The sequence below is a fragment of the Coenobita brevimanus genome, chromosome 15, assembly GCF_032717465.1.
Source record: "Coenobita brevimanus isolate Jiangsu-jjx chromosome 15, ASM3271746v2, whole genome shotgun sequence".
NCBI classification, from domain to species: domain Eukaryota; kingdom Metazoa; phylum Arthropoda; class Malacostraca; order Decapoda; family Coenobitidae; genus Coenobita; species Coenobita brevimanus.
In genome coordinates this window covers 4323892-4337208 of record NC_136968.1, presented here as the reverse complement: position 1 = coordinate 4337208, position 13317 = coordinate 4323892, and the positions used below count along the sequence as shown (strand labels likewise).

General features: G+C 42.0%; 1 protein-coding gene across 1 annotated transcript in view; it reads right to left on the bottom strand.

Annotated features, from left to right (window-relative positions):
- LOC145390600 (uncharacterized) overlaps positions 1 to 13317 on the bottom strand; it is a 72630-nt gene extending 59313 nt beyond the window's left edge. The window contains exon 1 of the mRNA XM_080265406.1: positions 13267 to 13317. The gene's annotated coding sequence lies outside the window, so the exon portion shown is untranslated. The remainder of the gene's footprint in view (positions 1 to 13266) is intronic.

Here is a 13317-nt window from a genome sequence, read left to right as displayed (position 1 = left end):
CTATAGCTTTTTTATTGAATTACATCTATACAGAGTGTTTAAAATTCATTTATAAGTGGTTACTAGCTTAAAATACGAGAGTGAGAGAGAGAGAGAGAGAGAGGTGAACACAAATAATTACATGTGTGTCGGCGGCAATGTGGCAACAGAGCTAACAGTGTGAGGTCCCAGATCGCCCCACCCAAACTGCCTTCATAAAATAGAACGACTGTATATGCTCTCAACTTACCAACTCGAATTCTTCCCGCTCCTTGTGGCACCTTGCCAAAAACCTTTCCAACAACTTTACCTCATCATCCTTCCCTCCTCTTTTCTGTTCTGATGGCTCTGTAGCTATTTCTTCTACTGATAAAGCAGATCTCTTCGCTCAGACTTTCTCCTCCAATTCCTCCTTAGACGATGCCAGTGCTGTTCCTTCATCACTTCCCCCCTCAGACTTCCTCATGGCTGACATTAAACTTTCTTCAGCTGATGTATGTTCCGCCATCACTGGCCTCAATACTAACAAGGCATACGGGCCTGATGGAGTCCCTCCTGTTGTTCTCAAGAACTGTGCTTCTGTGCTTACAGCCTGCCTAGGTAAACTCTTTCACCTTTGTCTGCCAACTTGTAAGTGTACCTTTCCTTCTTGCTGGAAGTTTGCTCTCATTCAGCCAGTCCCAAAAAAGGGTGACCATTCCCAACCCTCTAACTATCATCCAATTGCTTTAACATCCTGTGTCTCAAAAGTTTTCAAGTCAATTCTTAACAGAATAATTTAAAAGCATCATTCCTATCACAACCTTCTTTCTGATCGTCAGCATGGGTTCCGTCAGGGACGCTCCACTCGCGATCATCTCACCTACCTCTCACACTCCTGGTCATCCTCCTTTTGGGACTTTGGCAAAAGCTTTGCCATTGCACTTGACATCTCAAAGGCTTTTGATCGAGTCTGGCATAAATCTTTAATTTCCAAACTGTCCTCTTATCTGTGCCTTCATCTATAGCTTCCTTTCTGGTCGTTCTATGGCTGCTGTTGTAGATGGCCATTGTTCTTCTCGTAGATCTATCAACAGTGGTGTTCCTCAGGGCTCTGTCCTATCACCAACTCTCTTCCTTTTATTCATCAATGACCTTCTAAGATGTACATCCAACCCTACCCACTCGTACACTGATGATTCCACCCTTCACCTTTCTATTCGGTTCCTGCAACATCCATCTCAGCAGTTACTTCAACAAACAAGGGATAAGGCTATGGCACACCTAATGTCTGACTTGGCTCATATCTCTGACTGGGGTAAAAATAATATGGTTGTTTTTAATGCATCAAAAACTCAGTTTTTATACCTATCAACCCGACACAATCCTCCACAAGAGTACCCACTAATGTTTAATAATATCCAGCTCAATCCTGCATCATCCTTGAACATGCTTGGGGCTTCATTCACTTGGTATGACTTGGAAAGATCATATTACATCTCTTGTAAAATCTGCTTCCATAAGATTGGGTGTGCTAAGCCGACTCCATACCTTCTTTACCCTGGCACAGTTGTTGACTTTAGACACGGGTTTTATTTGCCCATGTAGGGCACAACTCTCATGTGTGGGGAGGCTCCCCACATACAGCTCTTCTCAATAGGGTGGAGTCAAAGGCTTTTTGTCTCATCAACTCTCCTCCTCTTCCTGCCTCCCTTCAACCTCTGTCTATTCACCGCACTGTTGCATCTTTATCTCTTTTCTATCGCTACTTCAATGGTCACTGCTCCTCTGAACTGTCTACTTGCATCCCTCCACCTCTACAATGCATGCATAGCACCCATCTAGCAACAAACTTCCATTCCTTTTCTGCCCAACTATCTACCGTTACTCCCAGTCCTTCATTTATGCAACAGGTCAACTCTGGAATCTCCCTCTGTCTGTATTTCCTACTTACTATGATCTCCAGTCTTTCAAACGCAGTGTGTCCAGGCATCTCCAAATGAACGGATCTTGAATCTGGCTCTCTTTTGTATTGTTTTTTTCTTGGAGGGAATGGTTTGAGGGTTCCGACCTTTGGATCTTTCTTTCGTGCATTAAAAAAAAAAAAAAAAGTTAAACAAATGATCTTTCAGACCTTGAATGTACTAGCCACCATTCTTCATCAAGTTCTTAGGAAAAAAGCTGAGGCCTCGCCTTCCCAGTTCACCTGAGAAACACCCCCACAGCATTACCAATTGTGGGTCCTTAACGCTCAGCACCGTGTAAGCAGGGTCATATCGACTCTGGGAGGCAGGGCAACGAACCTTGACAGAACGCACCTGGAACACTTGAAATGTGCTTTCATCGGAAAACATAACTTTTCTCCACTCATCTGATGTCTAGTGTACATACTTCTTGGCAAACTGAATGCACTGCTTCTTTATGCAGTCAGTGAGAAGTGGTTTCTTGGCTGCGGTGCAGCTTGGCAACCCAGTTCCTTCTGCAAGCAGTGTTGGATAGTTTGAAATGAGACGTCTTGTAACAGCTGGGGAGGCATTCTCTTCAATTCTGCTGCTGTCAGTCAAGGATTCTTGATAACTTCTCTCTTCAGAAGCGTACCTGTACCTCTGGAAGTTGTCATCTTCTTTCCACCACCATGCTTGTGCTCTGGTAAGACATCAGATGGCAGGACACGCGCTGCAGCAAGAATCTTCATGATGGTCGACTTTGCGCATCAAGTACGTTCACAAATCGTGTTGATAGGGACATTATCCTGCCTCCATGCAATGATATGGACCTTCTCATCCCTTGAGCAGTACTTTCCAGGCATGAAAACTCGACTCTAGGAAAATAACAGGGCAAAACGGTAATGCATACAAAAAAGAGGGAGGTGCAAGCTCGGAGCAAAGGGGACATATACTCCCACTCTCGCTTCTGAGCAAGCACTGAGGTGCTGAATGTTTCACCACCTCCTGCCAACACAAGAGGAGTTGTCAGTTACTTCTTGCCCAAAAAATTCACTTGGCAGAGGTGGAAACCCAAAGCAATGACAGACAACTCTCCCACAGCAATTCTGTGTGTAGGTCCTAAGTAAATCTGTGGTGGGCATATATAGATAGATAGACAGATATAGATATATACAGAGATAGATAGATACATCTATATCTATATACAGTAAACATACTATCTATCTATCTATTCCCAGATGCCTCAATCCCGTTTGGGGTGGCCACAAACAAATCGCCTCCAAGTCGCCCTGTCCCCTGCCATTTCACTCCCCTGCTCCCAACTCACACCCCCCTCTCTCATATATCTCTCCACCCCATCCCTCCATCTCATCCTCGGCCTCCCCCTCCCTCTTCCTCCCTCCACCTCACTCACAGACACTCTCTTCGTCAGTCTTTCACCCTCCATCCTCTCCACATGGCCAAACCACCTCAGTATGTTCCTCATAACGCTTCCTATCACATCCACATCCACACCACAACGCTCCTTTATATCCTCATTCGTCAGCCTGTCTCTCCATGTGACTCCACAGGCTCCTCTTAAATAACTCATTTCCACTGCTCTCACTCTTGACTTGTGTCCTTCCAACAACGTCCAAGCTTCACTTCCATACGTTAGAGTTGGTATCACAATACTGTCATGTAGTAACTTTTTCACTTCCATGCTCACTTCCCTGTTTCTTATCACTGCTTTCAAAGAACCAGCAACCTTTCTTCCCTGCTGTACCCTTTCAAGCACTTCAACCTCCAAACCTCCATCCTTACTCATCACACTACCCAAGTACTTAAACGTACTCACATTTTCCAATTCCTCACCATCCAACCTCGCTGTACATTCACTGACTTCACCTCTCTCAAAGACCATCGCTTTACTCTTCCCTACATTCACCTTTAGATTCCGTTTCTTACACATTCTCCCAAACTCATCCACCAAGCCTTGCAGCTCCCCTTCATCTTCACTCAACAACATAGTATCATCTGCAAACAACAGTACAGGGAGTTTCCAAACACTATCCTCTCTCACCAGAGCCACTACAACATCCACTACCCTACCTTGTACCTCTTTTATTAACCCATCCATGTACAGATTGAACAACCATGGAGACATGACACATCCCTGTTTCAACCCAACTTTCAAAGAGAAAAATTCACTCAGTTCACCATCCACACGCACTGCAGCCTTCGCACCATCGTACATACTCTTCACAGCATTCAACAACTTCCCATCTACCGGTACTCCATATATTCTTAACACTTTCCACAATCCTTGTCTATCCACCCTGTCATATGCTTTCTCCAAATCCATGAATGCTGCATACAACTTCTTTCCCTTCTCTAGAAACTTTTCCACTAAAGATCTAAGAATGAATATCTGATCAACACAACCTCTTTCCTTCCTAAAGCCTCCTGTTCTTCTCCAACTAATTTCTCTGTTCTTTCTCTAACTCTGTCAATAAGTATCCTACCATACACTTTTCCTATTATACTAAGAAGACAAATGCCCCAATGATTACCACACACTTCTTTTTCCCCTTTTCCTTTGTACAAGGGAATAATTATACCTGACTTCCAATCCTCCGGGACTCTACCTTCTTCCCAGGCCAATCTGCACATCTTCCACATCCATTCTACTACTATCTCTCCCTCATGCTTCAGCATTTCGCCACACACTCCATCAATTCCTGGGGCTTTCCCCAATTTAACTTTCTTCATTGCTTCCACAACTTCTATCCTACTGATTTCTTCCTGTCATCTCACCTCCCTCCTTCTCCCAGCCATTCCCCAGCCACTTATACTCACATTACTTCCATCCTCTATGTTCAACAATTCCATAAAGTGTTCTCTCCATCTGCTTACTTTTTCTCCCTTCTCCACTAGTAATCTACCATTTTTGTCTTTCACTCCCCTGCTAACTTCACTTCCACCCTGTCTTACTCTTTTCACCTCTTTCCAGAACATTTTCATACAGTTCCTCCATTTTACACTCAAATTCCTTCCAAATTCCTCATCCACTCTCTCCTTACTCTCTCTTACTAATCTTTTCACCTCTCTCTTTCTTTCTACATATAACCCTCTCTTCTGCCTCTCAACTTCTTCCACGCCCCTATTTCTCATCCATTCATTGTATGCTTTTTTCTTTTGTGCCAAAGCCTGTCTCACCTCTTTAGTCCACCACGCTGTTCCTTGCACCCCCCTTCGTCTTCTCTTCCTTCCACACACAACATCACATGCTGCACATATTTCTTCTGCAAATATCCTAAACACACCTTCCACGTCTCCGATCTGCTCCAATTCATATTTGCCCAATCGTTCCTCCGCTTCTCTCTTACACTCTGCCTTTTTCTCATCCTCTTGTAACCTTTCCACATCCAATATATATATATAAATATATATATATATATATATATATATATATACATATGTATATATACTATATATATATATATATATATATATATATATATATATACATATGTATATATACTATATATATATATATATATCTATCTATCTATCTATTGCCAGACGCCTCAATCCCGTTTGGGGTGGCCACAAACATATCGCCTCCACGTCGTCCTGTCCCCTGCCATTTCACTGCCCTGCTCCCAACTCACACCCCCCTCTCTTGTATACCTCTCCACCTCATCCCTCCATCTCATCCTCGGCCTCCCCCTCCCTCTTCCCCCCTCCACCTCACTCACATACAGTACACTCTCTTTGTCAGTCTTTCACCCTCCATCCTCTTCATATGGCCAAACCACCTCAGTGTGTTCCTCCTAACACTTCCTATCACATCCACATCCACATATACACATATATATATATATATATATATATATATATATATATATATATATATATTTATACATTTATATACTTATTCACAGAGTTAGAGAAATTACAGAGGAATTAGTTGGAGAAGAACAGGGAGGCTTTAGGAAGGGAAGAGGTTGTGTAGATCAGATATTCATTCTTAGATCTTTAGTGGAAAAGTTTCCAGAGAAGGGAAAGAAGTTGTATGCGGCTTTCATAGATTTGGAGAAAGCATATAACAGGGTGGATAGACAAGGATTGTGGAAAGTATTAAGAATATATGGAGTAGTTGGGAAGTCATTGAATGCAGTGAAGAGTATGTATGATGGTGCGAAGGCTGCAGTGCGTGTGGATGGTGAACTGAGTGAATTTTTCTCTTTGAAAGTTGGGTTGAAACAGGGATGTGTCATGTCTCCATGGTTGTTCAATCTGTACATGGATGGGGTAATAAAAGAGGTACAAGGTAGGGTAGTGGATACTGGAGTGGCCCTGGTGAGAGAAGGTAGTGTTTGGAAACTCCTTGTACTGTTGTTTGCAGATGATACTGTGTTGTTGAGTGAAGACGAAGGAGAGCTGCAAGGCTTGGTGGATGAGTTTGGGAGAGTGTGTAAGAAATGGAATTTAAAGGTGAATGTAGGGAAGAGTAAAGTGATGGTCTTTGAGAGAGGTGAAGTCAGTGAATGTACAGCGAGGTTGGATGGTGAGGAATTGGAAAATGTGAGTACGTTTATGTACTTGGGTAGTGTGATGAGTAAAGGTGGAGGTTTGGAAGGTGAAGTGCTTGAAAGGGTACAGCAGGGAAGAAAGGTTGCTGGTTCCTTGAAGGCAGTGATAAGAAACAGGGAAGTGAGCATGGAAATGAAAAAGTTACTACATGACAGTATTGTGATACCAACTCTAACGTATGGAAGTGAAGCTTGGACGTTGCTGGAAGGACACAAGTCAAGAGTGAGAGCAGTGGAAATGAGTTATTTAAGAGGAGCCTGTGGAATCACATGGAGAGACAGGCTGATAAATGAGGATATAAAGGAGCGTTGTGGTGTGGATGTGGATGTGATAGGAAGCATTAGGAGGAATACACTGAGGTGGTTTGGCCATGTGGAGAGGATGGAGGGTGAAAGACTGACGAAGAGAGTGTATGTGAGTGAGGTGGATGGGGGAAGAGGGAGGGGGAGGCCGAGGATGAGATGGAGGGATGGGGTGGAGAGGTATATGAGAGAGGTTGTGTGAGTTGGGAGCAGGGCAGTGAAATGGCGGGGGACAGGGCAATGTGCAGGCGATTTGTTTGTGGCCACCCCGAACGGGATTGAGGCGTCTGGTAATATGTATATATATATATATATATATATATATGTAGATAGATATATAGATAGATAGATAGACAGATATATATATAGATATATATATAGATATAGATATATATATAGATATAGATATATAGATATATATATATATATATATATATATATATATATATATATATCTATATATCTTAATTTATTTTTTTTATTTATTGCCAGACGCCATAATCCCGTAAGGGGTGGCCATTTGACTTTGAGTTATTTGTTTTATGGGGAGGAGCACTAACCCTCCACCAACCCACTTGTTGACAAGTAGGGAACACATATGGTTTGGTTATATGGTTACCACCCAGCGTTGTAAATGATTTCTTGACATACAGGAAACCATTTGGCTTGTCACTCAATGTAAAGCCACATGTAAAGGAAAGAAAACAATAAGAAGTGACAGGAAAGATGGGAGAAATAGGAAGAGAGGAGGGCAGGCACAGAAAAAGAATAATAAAGGCTAAGGAAGGAGTAGGCAGCACTACATCAAATGAGTGGATGATGGTCACCATCACCTATATACAGTACCCTCGCGTCCAACACGGTAATACTGTCATGCATGGGTCTCATGTTGGACCAAAAACGTGTTCGACAAACAATAGAGCTCATGGGGAAAAATGAATTATGTCAGCAACCCTCGGAAAAGTCACCCTAAATACCTACCATATACCTATAAATATATTGGTACTATTGTAATTATAATAAGTGGTACTGTGCTATGAATGATAACTAACCTTTTAGGACAGTGTTGGTGGGCTTGCTGGGAATGGAAGGTGGTATCCAAGGCTGTAGGTAGTCCTACTGGGTCCCCGGAGGATAGCTGCTGGCATCACTAGCGGGTAATGGCTGCTGCTCCTCCTCAACCTCCCTCATAAATCCTTCGAAATCACACTCAGAATCACTATCTTTGTCCACAGCCATAGAAGGTCCTGCTTCTGTCTGTCCTAGCACTCTGTAAGCCTTCACTGCTGCCAGGATCTTGTCTTGGTTTTTTATTATGGTCCTCACGTTGGCTTCATTCATGTTGTAGGCCTTAGCAATGTCAACTTTCCTCTCCCCTTTCTTCTTCCTCTTGATGCTTTCTAGCTTGGTGGCCTGAGGGAGGTGCCGACGCTTCTTGGGGTTCTCAGAAGGCTTCCTAGGCATCGTGAGCAGGGTAAAATGCAGTAACAAGGTCAGAAAATGCAGCAAGAAAAAAGCACCTTCCAATGCGAATTATGCGACTGAGTGGCGCTGTGGTGGGAGAAATTTAAACAAAACATCACGTGACAGCAGATGCGTTTTTAATTGGGTGGCATCACGATCACGTCACGATAGCGGGCGGGGATGGCTACTTGATCAGAAGTTTTCATTGGCTATCATCATCATGGGAATGTCCAGTATGACCATGTTGGACCGGGGGTGATTGTGCTAGAGGTGAACTCTGCGGATTTCGCCCACTTCTCGGAACTCTGTGCGTGTTATGCTAACACACTCATGTTGCAGTAATTAAATCGTATTAAATAATACTAATTATTTGCTCTCCATGCTGGACGTGAATCGTGCTGGACTAACACGTGTTGGACGCGATTCATCATCCAATCCTACGCTGCCCCATGAGGAGCGTAGGAGCCCGGGGCTAGGCAGTTGGTCCTGACACTTAAGATGAGAGTGACTAACCTCACTCATCCCTGAGTGCCATTACGTGAGCAATAAACCCCAATCACCCCTTGGATATAAACCTTCACCGGCTCAATCCGATTGGAGCACAATAATTACCCACTAAACCACCGGGCGCCAAAATGTGGTTATATGGTTACCACCCAGCGTAGTAAATGGTTTCCTGCTGTACAGGAAACCATTTGGCTTGTCACTCAGTGTAGAGTCATCCACAGGCAGAAGGAAGAGGAAAGAATGAAGGAACGAAAGACAGAAGAGGGAGTGTAAAGTCACCCGCAGGCAGAAAGATGAGGAAAGAATGAAGGAAACAAAGACAGAAGATGGAAGGAAAAAAGGATGGAGGAGAGGACAGGGCAGACACCCGAAAGCAACCCTATATTGAGTGAGTGGAATATACATTATATATATATACATATATATATATATATATATATATATATATATATATATGTATATACACAGTAAAACCTCGACATAACGGAACCTCAGTAGACCGGAAGTAGCTTTTATTGGAATCGAGGAGTGATCGGACTAAATTCTTATATATTGGAAAAAGTCCAATAAAACCAGATGCAATCCGGACTGCCTGACCACTTCAGCTGTGTTCACCACCACAGGGTAAATAAAAGACATGCTTATCAGTGTACAGTACAGTATTATTATATATATTTAACCATTCAATTATTGTAGTGAATGTATAATACAGTACAGTACTGCAATGATAATGCGAGCAGTTAAAAAACTGTTGGTACGATCCAGACTAATGTCTGATGCATCGGAAAAAGTCCAGGTTAGCAGGGGGAAGTCCAGATGTCACTTTTATCAGAATTTCACTTTTTTCGGAATGGCTTGGGCCCCAATTAGTCCATTATAATGAGGTTATACTGCATATATATATATATATATATATATTATCTCATCTCGTCTCGTTTCATCAGCTGTTTGAGTGTCCACTGCAGGACCGGCCTATCCTGACCAAAGTGGGGACAATACAGCCAATGAATCTCTACCAAGTGGCTTAGGCTGTCTGGTAGAGATTGTATGTAAGGTGAGAAGTGCTTGTAATTGTAATTGTAGTGTTGGAGTGGCTTTGGATGTGTGTGTAGTCTGTGAACCAAGTGTAATCGGCCCGCACAAGCTGACTGGGTGCAAACACACTTTACAGTATGCGACACTGGTTCAACCACTGCACCCCTTGTGTCTGCCAATGCAGCACGTGGCCTGAAGAACGCTCCCAAAGTTTATTACCCTGGCAGGGAATGAACCCTTGTTCTTCAGTGCACGAAAATGCACACTTTACCACTGCACCACAGAGGCTCCATATATATATGTGTGTATATCTATCTATCTATCTATGTATATATATATCTATATATTTATATATATACATATATATATACCGATATATATATATATATATATATATATATATATATATATATATATATATATATACAGTAAAAGTCCAATTCTTCGGCATCCAATTCCCCGGCAAATCTGACATTTCGGCAGTTTTGAGAAATAGTCCCATTTACGAAAATCTCTGATCGTTCGGCAGATTTTCCGATTTTTTTCGTTCCCTCTACTGCTGGGGACTTCTTCCAGCAGTAGCAGACTCCAATCAACCCCTTCTATTGTACATATATAAATAAGGAACCTACTATAAGTTTAGGTAAGTGCATGTGAACTTGTAGGCCTACTGTATCATTACATTTATATACAGTATGTTCACTAATTTCTTTATTTTTCATATTCATGTATAGTACTGTATTCATTACAGTATTGTACAGTATCAAACAGTATACAGTATTCTCTCCAAACACATATGTAATGATATGAGTAGTGATGATAGTGTTCACCGAAACATATAAGGTACTGAGTGGGTAGGGTTTTTGATAATTCGGCAATTTTGATTTTTCGGCACTTGCCTGGTCCCATAGATGCCGAAAAATCGGACTTCTACTGTATATATATACACACACACACACACACACACACACTATTTTCTAAAAGTATCTTACTGACTGTGAGGGTGGATGGTGGCAGTGAGGAAGAAAAACACCTGCAATTTTTCAAAATTTGCTAGATCAACTACAGCAGTCACCCGGGGTGTAGAGCATGTTTTGCTAGATAGACTAAGGTCATCACCCGGGGTAAAGGGGTTAAAGATTTTCCTGCATTTAGTAAGGTCAACTCTGATCAGTCTCCTTTTTACAGAATACAGGTCCAGGTTTTTCAGACGGTCAGCATAACTGAGTTCGGACAGGCCATTGATTTGCTTAGTCTATCTACGCTGTACAGACTCCAGGAGCCTCTGGTCACCGTGGTACCCTGTGTTCCACAGAGTGGAGCCAAATTCCAGGACAGGTCAGATGTGGGATTTGAACAGAGTCAACATAAAATCCCGGTCACAACAGAGGGCGAATTTCAATTAATTATTTGCCAGGCTTGCTGCTTTTTTTACAGTAGTTCTTATGTGTGAGTGAAATCTCAGAGAACTGTCAACCAAGATACCCAAGAAGACAAATGCCCCTATGATTACCACACACTTCTTTTTCCCCCTCTCCTTTGTACAGGGGAATAATTATACATGACTTCCAATCCTCCGGGACTCTACCTTCCTCCCAGGCCAATCTGCACAACTTCCACATCCATTCTACTATTATCTCTCCCCCATGCTTCAGCATTTCACCACACACTCCATCAATTTCTGGGGCTTTCCTCCTTTTGACCTTCTTCATTGTTTCCACAACTTCCATCCTACTGATTTCTTCTTTATACAAATATGCCAAGTAATTAAACATTTGCAACTGCTGACTGTAGAAGGGAAGGATCTTTTCATGACTTAAATTTAGTCATGAGCATAATAATTTGTGTCCATTAGTGGGATGTAATTATGAAAAAAAATAAATAAATAAATAACTGCTCAAGTACTGTATATGGGTAACAAACTAGCAATAGATATAGGCTAGAAACTTAGTGGCAGTGTTCACAATATACGGAATTTTTGTCGTTTATTACAGTCAGGGTATTTCAATTTTTTTTCTTTCTTTCACTAGGGGTAGTATTTACCCCTATTTTGAAAGATTTAGATTAATTTCCGCCTCAACTGATCCCTAACCAATATTTGGGGTTGATGTCAAATACAAAATAAAATCCTTGAAACTTTTTTTTTTTTTTTTTTTTTTTCATTATTTCAGTAGGGGAAGGATTTACACATTTTGAATGATTTTGAGGATAATTTCCATTGAGAAACTTTTTTTTCTTAATCTACCATGACCTAGCATAATCAAACTTAACCCTAGATAGGTATCCCTAGTCCCAATTGGAGTCACGCCTGAGCAGGGAGTGAACCTCCCGCATCACAATTGCACGCTATTGCAAATTTGGTAACCCCCAGTCAGCCATCCATAATTGCTGGTCCAGACGATGGTGGGGTCACATGTTCCTGTCCTCACCTGCTCTTTGTCATCTGGCAGGGAGTAGTCATGGGTCCAACTGGACCCATGTAACCTTACATGAAGCAGAAGGGTATTTCTATAGCATATACTTACAGGCATATAATACGACTGTGTGTGAATAAGTTAAGCAACGTTGGGTCTGGTTAGTACAGTACTTGGATGGGTGACCGCCTGGGAACACCAGATGCTGTTGGCATCCCTACGTGTCAAGTGGGGTTGGCGAAGGATTAGTGCCCCTCCCTGTAAAACAATTAACTCAAAGCCGTTGACCACCCCGTTTGGGATACATGGCGTCGGGCAATGAATGAATGAATGATCTAATACTACTATCCATAACATCTAACACTGTGTGTGTGGCTTATCATACAGCCAAAAATGCAGGTGCAATAATTGCCCATTTTCATTAGGTTGAGGTGGACCTTTGTGTTGCCTTTACAGGTACGGTGGGACCTTTGTGTGTTAGTGCAACATATCTCCTTCAAATTGGATGAGTTCCATTGCCATGCTACAAGTACTTTCTCTGCTATACCGGTACCTCATTTCCATATACTATCAATTAATAGGACATTTTTTTTTTCATTTTGTCAGAAGTGCCATTATGCTCAAGGAATTCTTTTGTATTTTTGTATGAACACTCAAGAAGCCTTATAATTTAATTTCATAGGGGTCTGTAATAATATAACAGCACTGCATTTTTTTTTTCCCTGCTGTGGGTTCAAATGGACCAGGGTTTCCTGTAAGGTAAAAGAATGAGAGGGTTACCTATCTAGTGTTAACCTCTAGCCTGAAACATTTGCGAGAGAAATGTCACAGAGAAGAATCCCCCCTAATGTGAGAAGTCTGTCATAGAAAAGGCTGGAATACCCGACGGGCTTGACTGTAATAAATGGCAATACCCAACATACTGCTTTACAGCAGCATGTGGCTATGAAACTATCAACATGCAACTACGCATGATGGTCGGGTAAACAAATATTACAACTGTCTCACAGCACCGTGCACATAAATATGTTATGGTACTGACAACAAATAAACATCCCATACCTCTAAATATCACCAACTCTGTGCTAAAGAGCCTTGTCGCGTCTTCATGCA